The sequence below is a fragment of the Giraffa tippelskirchi genome, chromosome 1, assembly GCF_054371585.1.
Source record: "Giraffa tippelskirchi isolate mGirTip1 chromosome 1, T2T-mGirTip1v1.2.pri, whole genome shotgun sequence".
In the NCBI taxonomy this organism is placed as follows: Eukaryota; Metazoa; Chordata; class Mammalia; order Artiodactyla; family Giraffidae; genus Giraffa; species Giraffa tippelskirchi.
The window spans coordinates 73,062,367-73,073,540 of record NC_137275.1 but is presented as its reverse complement, the minus strand read 5'-3'; the positions used below and the strand labels follow the sequence as shown (position 1 = coordinate 73,073,540).

The 11,174-nt window shown below is 38.3% G+C and overlaps 1 protein-coding gene across 10 annotated transcripts in view; it reads left to right on the top strand.

Moving 5' to 3' along the window:
• Window positions 1-558: 558 nt before the first annotated feature.
• LOC145546416 (uncharacterized) overlaps window positions 559-11,174 on the top strand; it is a 452,418-nt gene continuing 441,802 nt past the window's right edge. For 3 of the 10 annotated variants that reach the window (XR_014082930.1, XR_014082925.1, XR_014082939.1), the window contains exon 1: window positions 562-750. The gene's annotated coding sequence lies outside the window, so the exon portion shown is untranslated. Of the gene's footprint in view, window positions 751-11,174 lie in introns of all 10 variants that reach the window. The other 7 variants (XR_014082923.1, XR_014082911.1, XR_014082933.1 and 4 more) reach the window with 4 other exon arrangements.

Genomic DNA, 11,174 nt, shown 5'->3' with positions numbered 1-11,174 from the left:
CCTGAATGTGGGAGACCCAGGTTCCATCCTTCAGATGTGAAGATCCCCTGGAGAAGGGAATGGCAACCCACTCCAGTATTCTTGCCTGGAAAATTCCATGGACAGTAGAGCCTGGCAGGTTACAGTCCATGGGGTCACAAAGAGTCGAACATGACTGAGCTACTTTCACTTCACTTCACTTTCCATTCATTCCCTCTTTCCTTTCCTTCCATCCTTCCTTCTACAAAACATTTGCTAAGTCTGTAATCTGTGTTGCATAGTATTAATAGTAAACAAAATAGACATTGTTTCTTTTCCCACAGAGCTTGCAGGTAAATGGGTATATTTTAAAAATAACTCAAATATGCAATTAGAGGTTGTACTGAGTATTCTCTTGGTACTGGGATATAGGAGTAAGCTAGATAGAGAAAGGCCTCCTCTTTATGGAGGTTTTACTCTAGGGGACAAGAGAAAACATAAACAAGAAACAAGTAAATGCAAAAGATAATATCAGATAATGATGACTGCTGTAAAGGAACACAACCCGAATGATGTAATTATGATGGAACAAATGAAGCCTCTTTGGACTGTGTGACTGTAGAGGCTTCTCTGAGGAGGTGGCCTTTGGATTGAGCCCCAAGAGGCAAAGAGTCAGCCACACGAAGATATGAAGAAGAATGTCCTAGGAAAATGGAACAGCTGGACAGAAGGAAATCATGTGTTTGAGGAGCAGAAGGAAAGCCTTTGTGACTGGGGCTCAGTGAGCGAGAGGTGGGTGGTGTGAGATGGGGCTAGAAATGGAGGGCCAGTGGGTCACAGAGAGCTTCAGAGTCCACAGTGGGCTGTTGTATACCATGTCACTCTAGATAAGTAGTTGACTCTTTTGAGGGCCCTCTGTGTAAAAGAGGGTTGCTAATATTCTCTAGACTGACTTCATGAGGTTTGTTGTAAATACAGAAAGTGAAAGTGGTAGTCACTCAATTCTGTCCAACTCTTTGTGACCCCGTGGGCTGTAGCCCACCAGGCTCCACAGGCCATGAAATTCTCCAGGCAAGAATACTGGACTGGGTAGCCATTCCCTTCTCCAGGGGATCTTCCCAACCCAGGGATTGAACCTTGGTCTCCCCTCAAAGAATCCCCTCCGCAGGCAGATTCTTTACTGTCTTTACAAGCCACCAGGGTTGTAAATCAAGGTGCAATATAAGAATTTTTTAAAGCTCAATGTGATTGTTGTTGTCTGGTAGGCATTTGATGGAATTCTTGGTGCATGGAGAAGCAAACAAAAGAATAAGATAACAAAGATGCAAAAGATGACCAACTATGCTGTCTTTGTCATTCCTAAAAGGGAGGATCAAGAGGCACTTGGAAAAGGGCTGCAAATTTGGGATCACAATAGAAGAAGCTTGTTTAGTGGAGACATGATGAATTTTTAGAATGTATTTTCAGGGAGGCAGGTAGATAGCATGCAATGGCCTAACAAAAGCACTTTCTTTAAAATGCACAAGTAAAAAGGTTAACAATTTGAATCCATCTTGACATTTCCGAGTGTCAGCCCCAGGGCTATTTTCTTCCTTGCTTAGGATCATCATTTTCATGTATACTTGAGACTGCGATTTCCTGGGCTGGACCACCCACCATGGAGTGGAGGCTGAGCATGAATGTAAATAGGAGAAGTTATTGGGCAGCATCTGCACTCGCTATGCATTTCTTTTCTTTACTGTTTATTGCTTTATTCCGTGTTGTTGTAACCTGGTCATAATGTGGATCATGGTGGTCTGGTGGTCATACAGACCACTGTGGTCTTGGACTGAAGTCCATCCTTAATATGCCATAAAAACACTTGCTAAATTGAATAGATCCTATGTTCGATAGGCAACTGTATTGCTCTTTAGTGAGCTTGGAAACCAGCATATCCAGTGATCTTGATGAGTTGAATGGTTTTAGGGAAAACCAGGAAGAAGGCAAGGGATGTCTTTTATGATTTTGTCCCTTTCCCCTCACCCACCTTTTTTAAACCAGTGCGATGCTGGATATCTTCCTCATGAGGGAATTAACCCCGGAGCTAACCTTACATGACTTCCTCCTTCTGAAGATTCTGGTGGTTATCCCCTCTCCTGGTCTCCTGGTGCGTAGGGGTGCTAATAGCTCAGTTGCCATGATAAGCTCCAGGTTCTGCATTATTCTTTGTGGTTACCATACACCCACCCTTTGTAAATAAACCACTTTGTTAAGTAAATCTTTTTCAAATTATCCTATCTGGAGAGTCCTCTGTGTGAGATCCAAACTAGTTCAGGTACTGTAACTGTTGGCTGACAAACCCTGTAAGCATGGCCTGTGCTTAGAGGCAACATTGTATAGTAGAAAGAGCTTGAGTTCAACTGGATAGTGTTTAAGTTCAGTTTTTGTACTTCCACATTTATTACTGTGGGCTAAGTCTATAATGTCTTTGGTCCTCAATTATAAAAATAAGATAACAATATCTTATTATTATCGTTTTGGTGCTTATATAAAATGTCTGCACATAGTAGAGTCTCAATCTTTGTTTTCACAAATATTACTGTAAGAATAAAAGGCCAAATGAGATTAGAAGAGGCACCGGCAAGCTGGTAAAAAGTTGAGTTAAGGCCAGGCCCTGAAACTCTCTTCATCCAGTCCCAGCATTTGTTTCTGTCTTCCTAGCAGGCCCCTCAGGAGAAAGGGGAATGTGAAAGATAGTGAGTTTCTCTCCAGGTCAGTGAAACTCTGGTTCTCACTGGAGAAATCCTTCTCAGACAGTTGAGTGGTGCAGAGCTCAGCCAGCCCAGCTGATGTCACCCAGGTAGGGAGAGCCCGAGGCTCCCGGTGCTCAGCAAGGGTAAAAATGGCAGGACAATGATCGGGTCCAAATGATCGGCCATGTAGGTCCAGAGTCTTTTTCACTACTCCGTGCTTTTAAGATGTTGAGTTGAGCATTAGCTCAGTTAAGATAGGCTTTGAATTATTTGTACCTTTTTCTTTTTCAATCAGCAAACACCAGAAGGCAAATTCATGAGCATGGCCTTAACATTTTTCATTTTGACTTCCCTATGACCTTCCCATTTTTCTTCTAGAGCAGACATATTGGGACCTCTGCTGAGGGGTTCAAAGGCTCTGGGATCCATATTGAGTAGAGAAATAAAATTGGACTGACTCAAATGTATGTGCACAGCACATGCATCTGGTTTTTCTATGTTATATTTCCCTCTGGGATAATTTCAGTCTTTGTCTTGGTATCTCTTCATCATTAGTGTGAATTTGTGAGGTTTGGGGTATGTAGTTCTGTCCCTCTCTTATAAAAGCCAATTTCATCTCATATTGTGAGGACAGTGTCCTTATTCCTGCTGCATTCACAGGCCTTCAATAATCTTGTTGCCCTTCAATGGACCTTTGCATTTCCTGTTACCTCCAAAAATATCTGTCCTTGGATGCAAAGTGACATAGCTGAATGCATTATACATAAAAGTGTGAATGTCCCATTGGCTTATGTTACAGCTTTATGGCATTTTTCATATTAGCTGTTCACTTCTTAAAGTAGTCTAATTTGTACACTTTCTGACTGCTGCTGTGGTTTCTGCAAGTGTCTTTATTGGGCTGTCCTTAGCTATGCCTGGATCTGCTTTCTGTGAGGTGGCAATTAATTTAGATTTATCAGTATATGGGAGCATTCTACAGTCTCCTCCCCAAAGTTCTCCTATTAAAATAGGAATGTGGAAGATTAACACATTTAACTAATAGACAAGATATTCATTTGTTCCTAAGGCCATCTACTCAAAAGGGTGATAAGTGATAAGCATTTTATAAGATATAATTCTAATTATGGGATAAGTTTTAGTGGTATTTCTCTATAATATATATAGAGACATGGTGTGACTATTTGATATGGTATTATTCCATCAAGCAATTCCATAAGGATGTGTTATGAATGAATCAAACAGTGTCTTTCTCTTGGCCTCTCAATCGCACATATAATGCATATACATAAGGTCAGACGTACCATAAGTTATAATACATAAGAGTACCTATATGTGTACCCATACATGCACTTGTAGAATGCTACTGACCCAAACTCTCTAGGGTGGGTGAGTTTTCTAATCCCTGCTGTTAGATCTTTACTGATTTAGCCATGCCATTGTCCCCAGCAGCTGTGATCACCTTTCTCTGTACTGTCTTTCCTTTTTCTCTCTTTTGAGATCTTTTCCTTTCTAAAGCCCAGATCAAATCCCATCTTTTCCACAAAGCCTGCCCTGATTGGTCCAGCCCACTTTGCTTTCGACTTTGTTTCTATTCAGGTAGGATTCATGGCCAGTAACATATGATCTGAGATTACAGTTACTATCTAATTTCTTCAGGTGATTAGTGTTGCTTCAGTAAGATTAGAGACCCTTGAGGAACCCTGATGAGAGGTCTCCAACAGTGCCTGGAATAGTGTAGGTTTTCAAAAATTTTAATTGCTTCCAATATGAAACATTAAAGTCTTTTGTATTCTTCATAAACATGTAATATTATATTGGAGCAGTAATTGATGTCAGTAAATACCTTTGTGTAATGCGTATGTAAGTAATAGCCTGTGGTAAAACAGCAAGCTTAAAAAAATCAGAGCATGTTTAGTATGAGATAATTGTTTTATCCTAGAACAGGAAGTTTTTCATCAATGTAGTTTTTGTGATGCTACATGTGCAGGAGTAGCCTACGGGGGTGTTTAGAATAAATTTGTCTCTGAGGAGCTCTTAGAAAGTTGGCTTGAAGTCAGCATTGCCTCTGGGTTATCCTCAGCGGGGAGAAACATGAATACAAAGGGCTGGATGACTCAAAGGCTGGGAAGCCATGGAGAGCATGTGCTTTCTGCCTTGCTGGTCCTCCTCAGTGGCTAGAGCCCAGTAGGGTAGGGACTCAATAAATATTCTTTGAATTAATTTAGGTATATTTTATGAATGCTGATGTCAAGCAAGTTTTGTGATTTCTTAGTCTCTTGATCACAAATATTGATGCCAGACAGTATTTCTGGAAGGAATTACATCAGCATAACACAAAGTCCAAGGCAGTCTTTGGATAACCTACTGGCTACATTTTTTGTGTTAAGCACTAACATACCCTATAGATTATTTTGGGGGGGGGCAAATGATTTACTTTTCCCAGTTAGGAACTTGATTAAAATGTGCCAGAATCAGGACCTTTCTCTCGCTATCAGTTGGCGATTCCCATTTATTGCTGACATAATTTATCATTTTGCCTAGAGAAAAGACTTTGAATGCAGGGAAGCTTGTAACAGGTGTAGTGTATGTTCTTGTTTTTCCTAGTAGCAGATGGTGCTGAAAGAAGATCATCTCTGTGGGGCTATTACAGGATAATGCACAGGAATAAATAAGCACAACGATAGGTCTCAGCAAAGCCAGCGAGGTCTCAGAGTTGGTCCCACATTTGGAAATGGTGCATGTACAATGAACAGGTTTATCGGCAAGCTTAGAAAGGCTTATTTAAAACTCTAGTTCTTTCCTTTTTATTTTCCTCCATATAAAATTTCCTCCCACAGATCAAACCACTGTGCTTCTCACTTGAATTACAGGTAGTGTATTAAAAAAGATCTAAATAAAGTGAAGTTCTTTGCAGCAGTGCTTTGTACTACAAAGGAAGAGGTAATTTTCCTTGGAGTTCCTCCCCAGCCCCCAACAACTTCTGTTTTTATTTTAATGGATTTGATGGGACCTGGTCTTTGATCTTGGCCTCTTAAAAACCAAAGGAGCAAAGAAAGGTTAATTCCCGCAATTCTCTCATAATGTATCTCTGCTATTCTGCTTGATGGACACTACATGAATATAATTTAACCTGTAGTGAACTGAGGATATAATTATTTTGTCTTGTACAAACATATTTTTTATCTTTCCTGAAAAAAAGGGCCCCGTGGATACCAATTATATGTATGTAATATATATATGTAAATATATACACACATACGTCTTTTCAGTAGATACATCCCTATATTTCTCATATTTAAAAGCACATTTAAATTTGACAATGCCAGAGTGGTATTTCAGCAGGACCTAGGCTCATCTTTTCCCTTTCCTTGTTTAAATTTTATTTCTTAATATCCCAGCCTCAGCAGTATTTGAGGAATATTGTTCCCTTGGTCTAATGCAATTTTTTCCACATGATGTATTCTTAGCCTGTCCCTTATCTTTCCTTCACTTGCTGACACCACTGTTTAATCCATTTGGGGCTAAAATGTACTGAAAGCAAATATGTACTATTTTAACATTCTGCCTGATTCTTGTTCATTAGTAAGAGATTCTCTAGCAGATTGGTTAAATGGCCTTTACTCCTTTTAAGAAAAAAGAGCAGAGATTTCTGTTATGTCTTTGAAGGAAAAGGTAGTGCACAGATACCAGCTTATCAGAAATAATAACACCTCCCAAAGCATCTGAGTGTGTATATGTGTGCATGCATGTGGGTTTATACATATAATCATGTATTCACAACTAGATTCATTTTTCTTATTTCTCAGTAGCATTATTATTTCTGCTTTCTGAAATCTCATTATATATCCAGATCAAGGACTTACTGAAGTGCTTCCTTTCCTATATTAAGAAACATATTTAATGTAAGTATTTAAAATGTGGCTTTTATATGGCTAACATCTACGTGAGAACAGGCATTTGAACTATGGTTAACCTCTGCCGTGCAAATGTCTGTGGGACAGAGTGGGTTAATTTTTGATTGTCTTTGATTCTACCTGCATCCTCTGAACTGCAAGAAGCATGCATGAGAAAGAACAAAAACAGACTGGCTTTGTGATGTCACATGCATCTGCCTCTAAATTTTAGTAAGGAACATAAATGGCAACAAGAAGTGAAAGAGAAAACAGAAGAAAGATTGCTGTTAACTAGAATTATTCAATTTGAAAGCTCTAAATTAATTATCTCTTCAGTTTTCATGATTTCTCAAACCTGGAGTGCATGTATATGAGTGGTGATGGGATGTGCATAATAAAAGGGGTCTCTTAAAAATTGGCTACAGCTGAAGTAATCCTTTGTCATACCCCTAACCACGACTCCCATTCGGCTAAATTGCCAAGTAACAATAAGTAGGATATAAACAAAGTTAAGAGAATGATCTTTTTTAGTCAGGACCTTGTGTTTAATAATGAATACATAGAGAAGGTAAAATTATAGTAATGCTGATCATGTAGACCAAGCTTGTTAAATGAAAACAATACCTTCTACAACTGAGAATCACACAAAGGAAAATCTCTGCTTTAGTTGGACAACTTAGTATTAATTCCTTTTATTGTTTACCATGTCTAATTTGCCTTAGCTCCATCTTATAGGCAATATTTAATTACTAGTATTTTTAATTTGTCTTTTTTAAATATTATCATCTTACCTCAAGTGCAATTATCCCTTCCAATCTAGTAGGAATAAATTTGCTCAGGAGTTACTGCAAGAAAAACACTGCTTAGAAACCATAACTTTTCTATTGTATTTGTCTAGTTAATAAAGGGAGGCATTTTATTTTCCCCCAGTGACCACTTGTACTTTGTTCAGTAATTAAGGAAGTAAGTTGATGCTCCTACATTTTAGCCTTTCTATAACCTCTGCAGGTCTGTCCGGGATGCTAGAGCCGGTTGTATTCCGGTGTTGGGTAGTTAAGGAAAAGACTGGGATGAAACCAGAGAGGATTCTAATAGTAATACCTTAAATTAATAATTTGATCAGTATCAAATATATCAAATATGTTCTGCCTGAGAATAATCTACAGGCTTATTTTAAGCACCTATGTTCAGGGTTTTCAAAAACAACTCTTCAGCCACAATGGAATGCTTTAAAAACACCCATGTCATATCTATATATTTTTATGCGTACATTTGTTCATAGGAGAAACTGCATTTTGCTGTCAGATGAGGTTTGAATCCTGGTTCTACTAATTAGTTGCATGATTTTAGACAAATTACATAGCCTCTTTACAACTTTGCTTTCCTGTCTATAGAAGGAAAATAGCAATATTGCTTACTTCATAGTATTAATGTGAGGGTGAGGTGAGGTGATGCATATGAGGCATTATATGGTGCCAAACACATAATAAGAGTTCAATAAAATTTTAATTATTACTATTGTTAAAATATATTTATATGTAGACTGTGTGTTGGACTATAAAGTTGTTATGCTGATTTTTGGATGAAGTTCATGAAATCATTCTGCTTTCTTTTAATTATCAATACAAAGCAGTTACAAGCAGTGCTCGTCAAGTACACTTTCTTGTTTTGTTCTACCCATGTTTCAAGTCTTCACCCAGATGTTTCCTCTTGGTGGAAATTGCTCCTCACTCCACTCCCTCCAGCTGAGACCTTTCATTTTGTGTGGCACAGCACTCTGAACCTATCTCCATGACTGATTGGTCATTATATGTGCATTATAATCATTGCTTTCCAAGTCTTCTTCTCCAGAAGGTAAACTTCATATCCTGTTTATCTTGGCAGCCAAGCTGCCTTGTTCATATGTGGTCCTAGCAAGAAATCAACAAAGATTTCTTGAATAAATAAATGAAATAGAAAATACTGTTGCCTATGTATGCAAACAAATAGTGTTCTTTTTTCAATGATATCCTTCCTTATATTATTTTGCCCTTATATTATCTTTAACCATGTTTTTCTGTTTTTATTTAAGTCATCTTTAGAACTTGGGACACATCATGCAGCATTTAGGAGAATTATGTGTTATTTCACTTAATCCCCCACAATTTCATGACATAGTTATTTAACTGGGTGGGGAAGCAAACTTTTCTGAAATTATTACATTTTTAACTGTTTTATGTATGTTGACATGCCAGTTGTTAAGGCTAAAATGAAAAGAGACTAGAGAAAATGATGTGAAAGAAAAATCGTCATCCAGAAAAAGATTGTTTATGGGGTTCGATTTGCTGTTTACCAATAGCACAGGTGCCAGAACTCCAGATCAGACCCATGAACACATTTGCTACCTCAGGGTGAAATCCAGCTACATCCCTTCCTGGGGCTAGGGCTAGGTTTGGTTAGTTGGCCTATCAACATCTGAGGCTCTGAGTGATCGTGTACTTTCTCAGGATTGCACACATAGCATGGGATACTTGTGGTTCAAGCCAAGACCTTTCTGACTAATCAGAATGCAAGCTTTCCCTGCACAACATCTTCAGGGTTGAAGTTACCCCATCACTTGTTGGTATGGTCAGTTTGACCACTCCCTCAATGTGCTTGACTAGCCACTGTCTGCAGAACCCATACAATGCTGATGCATCACCAAGCCTAGCCCCAGAGGATACAGCCCTACAGAAGAAGCTCTGCTATCTTGAGTGGGAAGGTCAGCAGGGGGCAGAAGCAGGGTTGGATAAAGGGACAGCAGTTGTGGAGCTACCAGAGGTACTAACCTAAAAAGGGGCAAACATGTTGAATAAATAAGCAAAATATAATATTTCCCCTCTTGTCAAGATATACAATAAACTGTGTGTGTGTTTATTTGTGTATATATATATATGTGTGTGTGTTTATCATGATCTGTCTTCTCAGATGCATATACAATAGTGATGACTTAAAGTCTAGAGACTTCAAAATTCTGAAACTAAAAAGGCACGCTTAATGCTGTTTATCGGGATCAGAGTTTTACGTTATTGTCTAAATTTCAAACCCTTAAATATATATCCATAGAAGTTTCCTAATTTTTACCTTCCAAACAAATTAAAAAGATGGAAAGAGAACAAGAATTACACAAAAATGAGAAATGTTTCCTGCCCCAGCTCTGTTTCTTCCTGGCTATGGCTGCTTTGGCTATGGTGGTAAATACATTTCTTCATATAATTTAATTAAAATAAGTTTCTCCTGCTTCCACCAAATAATTAAATAATTGGCTGCTTGGCACTTTATCCCTGGCATGTATGTCATTGGTGGTGGTGAACATGATGGGTTGGCTGGCATTAAGACTTGAGGATCAGGTTGATAACTTTTGTCAGTGCTATGGGCACACTATTTTTTTCTGCTCACCCCCTCCACCTCTATGGTCTATCATACACTGCCCCCCTTCCTGATCCTTAATTTCTTATGAGCAACTCTACTCTTGCCTGATTGGGAGGACTCATCACAGGCATGAAGACAAGGGAACACCCTGTGTCACTATATTGTCCCTGTATAAACTTAGAGTTCTTTGGTACTGTTATTTTACCAAATTCTGCATATACCTTCAAACTTAATACGATACTTTTTTTTTTTTGGCTAGAATTTGAAGCTTATTCTTTATCTTAAAAAAGACCCTACATGCCACTTACAAGTAATTAAACATAGAATGTTTTATCTTAAAAGACCTGCAGGGTCTTTCCCCCAATATAAATGTCAGCATGCTGTTGATGCTGAAGTCTCTGGAAAGCCTAGAGTCTCATAAAATGCGGCCCAAATTAGGTAATTACTTAAGTCCTCTCTGTTCCAAACAATACACGAAACCAAGAAAAAGAAATGATTTGTTTTAACCAGAGGTAAGCTGTTAATGCGTGTACACATTAAGATTTGAGAGATTAACCTCTCTGAAAGTTCAAAAAAGAAAAAAAAAACCTGATGGTAACTGATTAGATACCTCAACTGCAAGGAGAAAAACAAATGCTTATGGGTAGATTTTATGTAACTTAACTTTGATTGTTTGTACTTTAGATTTCCTTAAATAACTCACCAAGAACTGTTGAAAACACCCTCTGTCTTCCAGAGAAGATTTCTTAGTTTGTGGAAGGGCTTGATAGATCCCTAACATATTGTAAGTGATATTTTGTGTGATAGCAAAAATATGTGAAACTCTTATTAAGTACATTATATTTTGAAAATTAGCTGTAAATAATGAATGTTGATTCCTCAACTGCTATTTTACTTTTATAGAGATGATAGTAATGACTATCATATTAAGAGCTAAAGTGCAATACTTTGGACTTAGCAATAAGGTTACTTTTTTGCTTTTATTTAGTGTGCCCTCATTTAACATTCATTCACCTCTGCTATGGACAAGGCATATGGAACACAGAGATGATTGGGGCATGACCATATGCCCAGATTGCTTATGAATCCAGCTCAGGAGAGACGAAAAATATCCAAATAACTAGAACAGGGGGCAGTGCTTCATAAGCATACAGGAGAGGTACTGGGGTTGTGGGAAAGTTTGGAGCTCTAAGAGACCTTA